Source organism: Trematomus bernacchii, unplaced genomic scaffold (assembly GCF_902827165.1).
Source record: "Trematomus bernacchii unplaced genomic scaffold, fTreBer1.1, whole genome shotgun sequence".
In the NCBI taxonomy this organism is placed as follows: domain Eukaryota; kingdom Metazoa; phylum Chordata; class Actinopteri; order Perciformes; family Nototheniidae; genus Trematomus; species Trematomus bernacchii.
The window spans coordinates 6,653,272-6,666,802 of NW_022987313.1; positions in this window are offsets into that span (position 1 = coordinate 6,653,272).

A 13,531-nucleotide genomic window follows, 5' to 3' on the forward strand; every position below is an offset into this window, starting at 1 on the left:
CAATAGCCGTAGCGCCACTGTCCTGACGTCAGGACAGTGTTCAAATCTGGATCAGTTTTGATCAGATCCGTTGCAGCCCCTTTTTTAGAGATTTGGGTATGGAGGAAAATAGAGAGGGTTGTGTTTTCTGACACTTGGTGAGTTCCCTGGAACACCGGGGACACATCTTCATGTATAAAAGACGTACAAAAGTGCATTTTGCATGATAGGTCCCCTTTAAGTGAGGAGGAATAATTTTCAGAGAGGGAGACATGCACATTCTTAAGTTTTTCTGTTCATTACACACTCAAAGCCACATTCAAATACAACTTAATACACACATTCTGACTGAAATGAAGAGGTTTTAGACTAATTGTGTTGCTTGGGTTATTCTAGCCACGACTCGCTGGAACAATTAGACCATTAAGCTCTGTAGACAGCAGATGAACTAACCAGTCGCAGTCATTGTAAGTGTGTGTCAATGTCAGTATGTGTGTCTGTCTGTGTGCGATCATTGTAGTCATTACCTAGTTTCCATTCCTAGCCTGAAGCAAAGTAAGAAATGGAAGTCTTTCATTCTGACAACTTGTCATTCAGGTAGTTTTTGTTTCTCCCCAGTTTGCTTCAAAGGCTGTCCGACTTTGTTTTTATAATACCTCAGAGGTTTCCGTCAGTTTTGCTGCTGACAGCAGATAGAGTTGCATGTCAACGGTAAGTAAGGTTGTTAGATTTATGCTCATTAATTAAAACTATCCACCTCTGAAGGGCTCCGCAGAACAACACAAAGTGCATGAGTTCACTCTTAAACAAGGACCCCGCTGATATTTTCTGTGGCTTTAAAATTTGACACGAGATGAGGAAGTGAATTTAACTCGGGGCACTGTATGACCTTAAACTCGCTTTGAAGAGGTTTTTGACACAATGTTCGGCAAATAAGTTCTGTCAGGCTTTCGAGCCATCTTCCTTTAACCTTTCATAATTTTAGCTTGCTCATTTTATTCAATGTCTCATTGCATTATTCAATCTCTCATTCCATAGCGGGCTCAAGAATTCAGCAGGTCTCCAAAGGGGCTTATTTTCTACTCCAATCCTATTTCACAGAGACACTGCATTAAAAGAAAGTGCATTTTGTGGCTCGAAAATACCCTATTTTTATTTACAGTACCTCAAATGAAGAATATTGTTTTGCCATATTACCTGTGGTTGCCTCAGCACTCTGAATTCATTATCTGTAAATTCGGGCAACAGAAAGCTTTTTCTCCTCCAAATAAACTCACAGATGGAAGACATCCATAAGACCTTAGGGCCAAATGACATGCCCAGGGTACGACGTTTATTTGGACACTGCGCGAGTTTGACCGCCAGTTTGGAAAGCCGTTTTAATCTGCTGTCCTAATATTTGATTATTGAGATCATGGCTCTGTCAAATGTTTCACTTCAAATGTCCTTGAAAGGTTGTGAAATGTATCATTTTTGCTTCCAGTTAGCTGTCAAGAAGGAAGGTCGATGGTATTTTTTGCATTTCTATTCTGTATGTTACACATTACCAGTTTTTCTGTAAAACAATCTTACAGTGCTAAAGCATTATCTCATTTCTATTCGTTCTTATATTTGATTTACACCCTCGTCTTTGTCATTTGGGATGTGGTAAAATACACTGTTTGCACTGTAGGAGCAACATTTTTCTGAATGTTGTTTTATTGTCTTGCAATACCATGTTCTATCTATGAAGTGGTTGCAGTAGACTAACTGTTTTCATGCCATCTATCACTTTTTGGTTACATTTGGATATCTAATTATTGAACATCCCATCTTTGTTTTAGTATTTCAAAGCATTGTCTACCATGGCTTGTAAGCAATCAGGTGAAAACACATTGCTTGTGCCTTGGGGATTGCTGTTCACAAACCTCATCTCTAGTCAGAGATATGGTATAACACCTTTTGGATCCATGAAAAAGCACCTTGCACTGAAGTGAGAAATTGGCTATGAGTCATTATGCACAAAGACCAAATGTCTTGGCATTTTCTGTCCCTGCCAAACAATCATCTTCCTCTCCTCTGTCTATTTGCAATTAATGATTGAATTTCAGTCCCCCAAAAATCCCATTTCTGCTTTGTGTATGTATCCCCAATACACACAGCTGCTACCAGTACACACGGCAGCATGCACAGCAAAGCTTATCTCCAGCCTTTATATGGGGGCCTATGGAAACAGTCTTGATTATTTCCCTCCTTCTCCAAAGCACCGCTGTGTGCTTTGGGATTAGAGGCTTTCTGTGGCGGCTGCACATGCACACTCACTGGCTGCAGGCGAGAGAGAGAGCGAGCGGGAGAGAGGGAGTTCTTCTGCTCAATAAACCCCCCCCCCCCTCTCTACTCGCTCAGTACTCAGCCCACCCACCCCTTCCCCTTCCTCCCTAGCTCCCTCCCCATGCCCGACACACTAGCCAGTCCTATGAGTATTACATCACCCTGATGTAATGTCTAACCAATCACAACACAGCAGCGGTGAAACCTTCCAGGATTATGGAAGTCCGTAGCTCAGACTGGGTAATGAGAGAGAGAGGGAGAGAGAGAGACTAGCAGCATCACTCATACATATTTTCAAGAATAGCCTCTGGATCAAATTTGCCTCCGTCCCCTCTTGAAGAACAGAAATAAATATACACACAAGTCAAGGTGCCTTCTAGACTTGTACTAGGAAGTTGACAGTTGGAGGAACTCAAATGAAAAGTCAGCCAGATGATGACTTACATGATGTATCTCAGTGGGCATGTTTGTTAAAAAACTGTGTACATTAAATAAAAGATAAATAATTCAGACTGATTAACTGGAGAAACATTCAGTATATTTGTGTTCATGATGATGGACATGATATTGATAGTGGTGAAGAAATTCCTGGCAGATGATCAGGGCATTTGTGAGTAGGAATTCATTCTCAGAGGTGCTTTTGATGTTTCAGATTTATTTGTGAGGCATTGTTTTTGTTGCGTTGCATTTTTTAAATGTCACAAAAACGTGTTGCTGGGTCAGTACTCGATTAGTTAGCTTGTTTTTATTTTGTGGCAAAAATGCTCAATTTGACACAGGGATCACTGTGAGTTTCTCATTTTTTATACAAACAGTAAACTTTGGTGTTGTTTATCTTGAATGACAAATACATGCTTAATTCATGCTTTTACTTCGCTTGCCGCATTGTTGACATATGCTGTAAACATTAACCTATATTCCCCTTTAGTATTGTTATGTTGTTGTATGTATCCAATTCATACAAGTTTGATTATCTCATGTCACTCGCCCAACATGCCCCTTCAGTGAGGTGTAATCTGAGTGAAATTAGCCAATTATCTTGTCCTAATAATGTGTGTGTCTGCTCCTGGATGTCAGGGTTAGAAGGCGGTCTTTAGTGTCCTCTGAGCCGTGTCTGCCTATTAACTCACTTCTTTGTCGTCCTCTGTCTCTGTGGAAGATGAAGAGTGTCTATCATGGTGATTGGCACTGCATAATATCTCTTCTTTTTTTCCATACACACACTACACACCAACACGCCCTCCCCCCTCCAACAATCACCTTTTACCACTCAGACACACTCATGCGTACATACACCCTGCAGGCACAGACAGTGTAGCTGCAACAGCATCAGCTTGCCATTTGCTGTGGTGTGCATGGTGTATGACTGCCACACCAGTACACTGAGTGTGCCATTCTGCTGCTCTGGGCGCCGGAGGGGGGGAACTCTCACGTATGTGCAGTGAATATATGTAGCTTCAATTGGAACACTACAGGGAAATTACTGCATTGTGTAGGACAGCACGGGAAAGCTCAGTTCTGCCAGCAGAAGTCTCGCTCTGGGAGTGATGAAGCACTGATGGGATACCAGTAGCCAGCGTGCTGAGGAGAAATGCTCACTTCCAGAATCAATGTTCCATACCACCTATACTTATATGCACTTAGACTGTTTTACAGTGCAGTGGTTAAATAGCAGCTCCTTCAGTGTTGCCACCATTTCTCGTACGAAAGTGGATCATACCAAAGTCGTCAAGGTAAAACAGTTTTGATCGGCATCGAGGGAACTTCCAATTCCAAGTCAAAAGTGTGCACAGCAGTTTTGCAGGGGGCTGACATCAGGTTTCATATTTAGCCTTGTGTGTAGGCACAACTGAGGTAATTCTAACACCCTCTTCCTTAAAGCCCTGTGTGCATGTGTGTGTGTGTGTGAGAGCGTCGGTGGTGTCGGATTCGCTTTTGCTCCAGGTCTCAGTGGGGGCGGACATTGAGAAAACTGTGGCTAGTTTACCTGACACACTCCCCACCCCCCGGGGAGCATCCACACCCAGACCTTTTTTTTGTTTTGCTTCCTCATTTGAACCTCTGCCAAATGGGATGAGGCCAGAGAGAAACTGCCTCTCTTGCTGCTACCGCTACTACGTCCGGAGTCAGTCACTCTTGCTCTCTCACTCCCTCTCTTGTTCTCGCTTTCATTCTCATTCTCTGTGTCTTCTTTTCCATTTTAGATCAAACAACATGCCCCCCCCGCTCTCACTCCCTCCCCCTCGTCTCATTTCCCCCCTCTCGTAAGCACCACCGCCACGTTCACTGTGCAATATATGCAACTTTGGATTGGAAAACAGGTAGAAAAATGAGACATTCTGTAGCGCGGGCGTCTCATTAGGAATATATATTCAAGTCATTCCGAGCGCTGCTTTCAAATCTCACATACAGAGACGGGGAGGAGAGAGAGAGACAGACGGAAAGAGAGAGGAAAGATTAATGTAAATCTCAAAATAAGGAAGGCATTAATATTTCATTAGTGCCCCTTTTTTTCTCTCTCTGAGTGACAGAGGAGAGGAGATAGTGGCTGATTTAATGATTTTAGAGTCTCTTCTTTTCATTCTTTCTCTCTCTCCCTCCAATGTCGCTGCCTCCCCCAGTTTCCCAGTCAGCAGATGGGCTTAGCCTCATTTTTTTTTATGAATGCTCACAGACCCAGCTGCACATAATTACAGTCAATTCTGCCTTATCTCTCAAATTAAAAAGATTAGATTATTTGTGAAAGAAATGTATGCAGCTCCTCTCAGTTGATAGTAGCACTAGACTACATAGCCAGGTTATATGCATTATAGCCCCCCCCCCCCAACCACAACCCTTCACACACACAACCACTTTAACTCAGTGTGCAGATCTCTACTTAATTTCAAAATAGATACTATGTCAATGTGCGTTATTATCTTCAATAAAGTCTCGGTTTTTGAAAGAGTATCACCCATGTTTTCACCTTTTCTCAGAAACCCAACATTTTAATCTATAAGTACGGTGTGTATCAAAGAATACAGAGTCAGCTATGAATCGGCACCGACTATGCCAAACTGTGAACCTTTGTGGGACTGATTCCATATCAGTGTTGTAGATATGCCTCTTGCTTTGCTCAGATAAGATACAGCAAGGTGTTCTGATACACTACTCAACCGAGATATGCTGTTTCTGTACTGCGCTGTGCACGTTTGTCCAGCCTGTGTTCACATTTGTGTGCAAAAATAAGGAAAGACGTACAGTGAACACACAATATCCCTTCAATCTGATGGATTAATTTAAATGCTTTGATGCAAAAAGAAATTCATCCATGTGAATGCATAAATGATTTTTAATAAAATCCCTCAATCAAATATGCTGGGATGTGGAACAATACATCAATTTGCCTGTCTATCGATCTTCTACTGTGATGTTGTTTGATTAGTCTGCTCTAGCTTCCAGCAGAAACCGTCATTGCTGAGTGGGAATGCAATATAATCCAGATTTCCCTTGAGCCACCCAAGGGATTAGATTGCTCACTATCACCCCCAGCATAACCAATTGATTGGCTGATCGAGTGCACATTCATTCCAGGTCATGTACTGTATTCAGCCCACAAGCAGTGGAAATGTTCCTCAAATCTGCATGGATTCAACTGACACTGCTAGTATAGATTGTTCCTTTCAAACACTTATTTGATTCAAGGCTGATGTTACCGAGTTGAACATATTCTCTGTTGTTTCCTATCTTAAACACTTCAACATGAACATGTGTTGTGCAAAAGTTAGGAATGATCTATCTAAATGTAGATTCTTAGCTATACTGCATAATTGTTTTACGATAATTGAGTGAAAATAACAGTAGGGCTGCCCTCGACTAAAGATGTTTCTAGTCGACCAATAGTCGTCAATTAAGGCGATTAGTCGACTAATCGTCGCACGTTTATGATACATTATGATTATAAATATATATATATTTTTTTTTTCTCCCAAAATGGTTTCAGTTTCAAATGCTGATAAAGAGCGTTATTATAACATCGTGGTATGTTGTGCTTCAAATAAAATATAAAATAAAACTGTAATAATGAACCTTTGAAATATAAATTAAATGTGGAGAGCCCATGAGAGTCACAGCGCACCGCACTGACGCAGTGGTGTAAACAGCAGAAGCTCCGGTAAGGATTCTTATTGTGTGTGTGTGTGTGTGTGTGTGTGTGTGTGTGTGTGTGTGTGTGTGTGTGTGTGTGTGTGTGTGTGTGTGTGTGTGTGTGTGTGTGTGTGTGTGAACAAGCAACGGGGACACACACGGAACATTTAGTTCTAGTTTCTATTATTCATATCTGAATATAACAACCCAATAAATACTACAGAGGAAACGGGAACACTGAAAATATGAGCGTCAGCAAAAATCATGAAATGAAAGCTTTATCGTTTTCTGAGGTCAGAATGATTATATATTATAGGTCTATATATGTTGATACAATGCTAGACTACTGCTTGACTCACTGCTGCTGTTTTCCTCCGAGTCTGAGAAAGGAACACACGTTGTCGGGATAATTAAGCTCCGACTTTTTGCCGTCGTAGTTTGCATGTCACCTTGTGGGACTCTTCCTTTACATGCTCAGAAAGATCCACACTTTTTTTTCCTGCCCGACCAAATTAACTTAAAGACCAGGCTCCGCTCTTTTTATTTTTTTATATATAATTTTGTTTTTCAACTAATCGACTAATGAAAAATTGCTCGATTAAGACTTTATTGGTCGACTAGTGATTAGTCGACTATTAGGGGGCAGCCCTAAATAACAGCATAGGTTTCTCTACTAACAGTAGTCTCAATATTCCAAAAAGCAATGCACGAGGATTTGGCAAAATGTCAACAAAATGTAGGGTAGTAGAGCAAAATAAGTCCAGCCTGGCTCTACTTTTGTTACAGCTTAATGCAAAGTCATCTGTTAGAGCACTGCATTGGCAGGTTTGTGCACAAACCAGGCTAAATAAATTGTTGAGTTTATAACAATGTCAGTATTTCAGTTTACCTTGCAAGCATCAAAGCAGGGGAGAAAGTTATTGCTCCATACTGATTTACATTAATAGCATCTGGCAGTCACTCTTATCCAAAGGAACAATGCAGCTCACTAATCATGATTGAGACACCGCCATCACATCAAGTGGAGAGACACTTGGCAGCAATCAGCTCTTCCCAGTGATTAGCTGACCATCAGTGCAAGAGGTGCTACAGCGAGCAGACTTGTGTAATGAATTGAATCACCTCCACTCATTCCGTCATTCACTAAACTCAAAAGTAAGATTGAAGTGCAGAAGGCCTCCATTGTAAAAAGAAAAAAAGAAATCTGTATCAGAGTTTTTCTTTAGAAGGCTGCAGTCTAGCCGGTGTTTATTGACATCATAGAACTTACAGGAGGATATTTTCTTCAGATGTTCTGAAGAAGGGTGTGACTGACAGGGCTTATGTTCAGCTTGCTGCAGGCGCCGTTCCTGTCACCCTTAATCACAGCGTGTGATTGGACAAAGACACTCATTAAGTAAAGAGGACTAAAAACACATGTTTGTCCTTCAAATACGCATCCCTTATCGATCAGCATCATTACGCACCGATTAAATCTCCTTCTAAGTGCTATTGGAGATATTTGATTGAACTATATGGTGGTGTTAGTGGATTGCTGATTAAACCTGTGTTGCTTTTGATGTGTTTTAAATGTAAGGTCTGCTTTGTGTTCACCCTGTTTTTATTACAGTATTTTTGCCATTCTGGAGACATAGTTTGGTTATTGATCATTAGTCAGTTTCACGAGGGAAAGCACCATCAATAGAGGTGACTTTGGCACTTAAACTGTCACTGGGGAAGTATAATGAAATAAGCTCTTTAATGGTCGAGGCATCGCTGAGCTCGATGTGATAAGAAGCACTCGCTTGCGTAGGATATACAGCTTGTTGAGGAGTGGCATATTTCAAAAAGACGCCTTTCATTCCATTTTAACACAGCCATTATACAGTGACTATAAAGTGGACCTTTTCCACCGCACATTATAATAATAATCATCATTATTGCGTAATTAAAAATAAGTTGCTGTAATGTTGCACATAACACTTGAGCTGTTTTGCGCGGTGCAATGAGTTCAAGGATTTAAGATGGACTGGTTTAACCCTTAGTGGTCTCATGTAGGCTGGGGAGGGCACACAGATGGAAAGATGTGCATGCAGAAAGGTTAGTTGAGGATTCACTGTGCAAGCATTTGTTTCTTACTGGTTGATGTCTGTGAAGACAGTCCTGCTGTGCTGTGTTTAGTCTAAGCAGACATTCATGTGGAGTTGGGAGGATTTCCCTATTCAGACAGGGAACAGTGAGTACACTTTACATTACCATGCTTCTCCGTGAGTGTGTGTGTGTGTGTGTGTGAACTAAATATATTTGAACTCAACTGACTAGCCTCTTTTGCAGAGAAACGTCCTAACTTCCCACCAGACATCTCTTCTCCATTGATGTCTACTGAACTGCTTTTCCATCGACCCCCATTCCCTCCTCCTAACCTTCATATAGTCGCACACACACAAACACATGCTGTTCTGTTTGTCTTGCCATCAGCTAAACAGATGTGCTCGGTCACAAGATTTCACAGTTAGGGAAATGTTTCATTGATTATAAAAAATCAAAGAAATAAACACATCCCAGTAGGGAGGAAACAGGCCAGATAGAGCAGTTATGAAAATCATTTTCTTTAGTTAAGCAGGATGTTTCAGTTATCTTGGAGCCAATAGGTTGTTGTGATGATGAGACTGTCAGCAGAAAAGCTATGAAAACATTGGACAAGATACGTCCCATGTGCACAGAACATATATAACCTGCTTTGCTTGTCTGTGATAAAAGGAGAGAATGGACATTGCACAGAAAAACAATGACATCACTGCCTCAAATCTCAAATTGTAATAATAGCCTGTGATAGAAATCCTTCATTACGAATACTTTTTACCGTATACACAGCTGCAAAAGACATAATAAATAAGCATCACTCGGTTTTGGGGTAGAATTAATTAACATCACAGCATATCTTCAAGCTATTGTTAATGTTTTGAACAGGAAATTCCAAGCAGCATACATTGCATATTCTTGAATGCGGGAATGAGGATTTTTAACAATATAAGTCACATTTGTCGCCCTCTAAAAAGATAATATTTGGACAGCGGCGCTCATCACATTCCCAAGAATTATGGGAAGTGAAGTAAATAGAAAAGTCTTTTAATCGAATGTTTATTTCCGCTAATGAAATGTCTCCCCTATTATCTGGTCCCCTTATGATCCATATGTTAATGTCTAATATGGAACTATTTATCTGTTCCATTTGCCCCTCTCCCTCTCTCTCTCTCTCCCCTTCTCTCTTATCTAAAATTGTGCTGTAAATTTGGCACTGTGAATGATTATGCTTATCGCCCTGCCCCTAGACCTCATATTAAAATTTTGTGGCATGATTAGCCTATTTATCTATATAATTGGATTGGAGTGTGTGCTTAAGTGTGTATGTGTAAAAGCGGCAGATTTAAAGGACACAGAGAAATAAATACCAGGAAATATGGCCAACACAATCGTGTCTTAGATTAATGCCATTTGCATACAATCAATACATCCACCCTTGAATTTTTTTTGGAGTCTAATCAAGTTATACTTGCCTATGAGATTATTGAAAGGAAAACAACCTCGGGCATGGTGTAAAATGAGACAACATAGAATTTACTATGCTAGGGATTAGTGTCATGAGACCAGGGAGATTTGCACAGGCAAAATGTGAACACTGCAACACAATGCATTACAATAGTTTCCGGCGTGGTGTAATTCATGCAAACATCCCTAGGCTATTTATACCACTCCACTAGAATCTAATTGTGTCCAATATATAATCCAACTAAGAGTTACAGTGGCAGGGGTTCAAGTCCTGTTTAACATGAATATTTAAGACGTGCGGTGTTGAGGACAAGTGTGACAATTGTGCGTGTGCCTCCGTTTCCCTCACTGAGGATGCAGAGGTTTGAATTGGAAGAGTAGAGCTAGTATTATTATGTCAAGTTCATTTGTGTTTTGTAATAGAAAGATAATATGTCAAACTGTTATAAAAAAGAAGGGACATTTTTAAATTATAACACATCATGGCGTGTGTATTTGTGTGGTGAGACACCAATGCACTCCATTAGGGTGTGGTCTGAGAGGCATGCCTAACATGAAATTATGTACTTGGCTTTTGAGTAGCACACACACTTATGTATGCACACATACTCGCACTGTTTTGGAACACAAAGTACAGGAATTTCATTAGCCCTCGAAAATTGATTGGTTAATGTTTTTCTAAAATCAATAGCACCTCACTCCGTTTACTAATTGGATTACTTGTTTTTGCTCGAGGATGTCCAAATACCAAGGTAATGTGGATTGTTTATGAAATTATTACCTTGAAAGTAGAGGCTGATGTCAGTGAGTAAAGGACCCATATGTAAGCATCTCCCGCAAACACCAGATGCTTTCACAAAACACTATAACAATATAGGTCGAGCTACTGCAGGCTGTGAATGCCAGTAACTGGGATATTAATACCCTTAATAGTAATCATTAATGAAGCTGTCCTTATTGAGACTGCTATGAGGACACGCTTGCCGAGTGTTTATTAATCAGGGAATAATAAGTAATCCGTGAACATTAATGGAAATGGATGAGACTAATGGATGACGCCTGCTCTCTCCCACACTTAAGCCTCAGACTTCATTACTGACAGGCAGATTAGTGGGAAGGAGAAAGAGCATAACAGACTCCACCTGTGAACGTGCGTGCCCACGCAAACGCACACTCTTTCTCCACCCCTTGTGACAACATGATGGAACACTGTCAAGCTCATTTGCTCTTCAATAGACTATATGTAATTAACAGTATCCTCTCAGAGAAGCTGCACAGAATAAAAATGAATAGACATCAAATTATCGGCCAAGGTTGGCTTCTTCAATGCTTCCAATCGTATGACATTTTCTCACCAATGCCCTCGGAAGCTGCTATGGATGCTTTCTTTTTTGTATGTCCTCTGTGTGGCTGGTTTTTCACCTTCTTTCCCTAGCCATGACAACAACAGTTGCTCACCTCGCACTAGCTGTTGCAACACAAAGTTAATTTCGCCCAGACCCTGAAATGTCCTTTAACCATACTCCATGAGCACACGCCCCAAGTCTCATCATACATCATCGGGATCTATTGTAGGTGGGGGAGTTCTGTAATCCTTAACTGTTCAGATTGCATATCGCTATCGCATCAACCAAAGGGTTAAGCACTTACAGAGAGACATGACGATACAAAGTTCCCCCTGCTGCACTATAACATGCTCTGTGAAAGTGATAAGAGTGTCTGATCATGCATCCCAGCATTCTATATCAGTCTCTCTATAATGGATCCCCCCAATGACTCCTTGCGGCTGCATTATTTAGATGGAATAAAACGCCGGAAGGAAGGAAGGAAGGGAGGAAGGAAGTTGGGATTCAGTGTTCATCAACCAAGGAGTGTGATCTTCTAAATGTTGACTGGAGCCTGTAACAATGACTGTAGCTGCATACATACACTACCCAGGGGATTGTTAGGGTGAGAGACATCCAGGCTGTCTATTTAGGTTGCGACTGGTATGTGTTGTGTCAGTGTGGGCATAGGGCGGAGAGAGAAGAGCAGAAGCAGGGGCAAACAAGGAAACGCTTTTCTGTTATCTGTTTGGGTATGTTAACGTTTTATGCTAGACTATGTTTTGGCCCTTTGGCTACATTGACCGACTGCTGATAGTTTTACCTTACAGACATGTGGGTGGGATCTTTCTTGTCAAAAAGTTGTGTTATGGACTATTCCTTTCAAACAGTTTTTGGTAAAAACCCAGTGGAAATTTGAGCAATTTGTGTATTTCGTCTACTAAATATTATTTTACATTTTCAAACTCAATAATACCTTTTTGTTTTTGTATCAGATTCAATCAGGTTCAGGTTATTTATTAAAACCCGTAGGTAGATTTAGTTTGTAGATAAAAACACATGGGATCCATCCTCCTGACACACATTCTAAAAACAACACAGAAAAGCGACAAATCTCTAATAAAAGTACACAATCTGGCTGCAATTTAGAAATTGTTTATCTAATATATCATATTCAATCACTTGCATATAGACTCTTATTGCACTATTCCACTTTTTACTATTTTTCTTTTTGTATTTACTTGCACTATTGTTTCTGTTTTATTGTGTTGCACTGTTGGAGGAGCCTGGGACCTAAGATTGTCATCGTCATAACTGCACTGTAGCTATGTACGCATGACCAATAAAAGCCTTGAACCTTGAACCTTGTATGATGTAAAAGTTCGTATGAAAAATGTAAGAAAGTAGTGAAAAAACGAATCACAATATACCACATCCATACGTCCATCCATAGTTGACTTCTTTACATTACATCTTTTGTCTGACCAACAACCAAAAATGCAAAGCTTTTTAATTATTCATGACATAAATTATAATAAAACAGGAAATTCTCTTCTCACAACAAAGAAACTAGAACCAGCCTAGTATTTTAATTTGTTGCTTGATAAAACATTAAAATGTCTTGAACCATTAATCAGTTATCAAAAGAAATCTGTTGATTGACTAATGGATTATTAACCAGTAGTTTCAACACTAGGTGCAATTACACTCACTTGGCTCCATACCTCAGACAGATATGCTTATGTTTTGAACACCCAGACAAAACACGCATGACAGAAGTGGTTAGCTTTGTTTTTGCCCATAAGCTGCAGAGACAGCAGAGGCCTGTACAGCCTGCAGGTATGACACACCGCAGCTTCACCTGATGTGACACACTTACAGTAGAAGTGACGTCCCTACGTATCCCCGTCCTTCAATTGCTGTGAAATCATGACAATATTGAAAAAACAAACCAAAATGTACTGAATGCTGTATAGTATTTGTTTTGGTTTTTAAAAAAAGAAGATGCTGAAATCACACGACAGAGTGTCAGTGAGCTGATGTGATTGTGCCCAAACTGAGACAAACCCAGGCCGAGGAAATTTCAGGCTGAACACGGGGACCTAATTTCTCTGTCAGTGAAGCATGGGCAACAGGGCACAGACTGAGGGATCTCCAAGCCGTGTGAAAAATGCCACTGATCATCATGCTCAAGCTTTTTTTTCTTTCTGTCATGGCTGTCGCCGGCGAGCAAAGCAGAGCCCAGCAGTCTCCATCATCAGCCT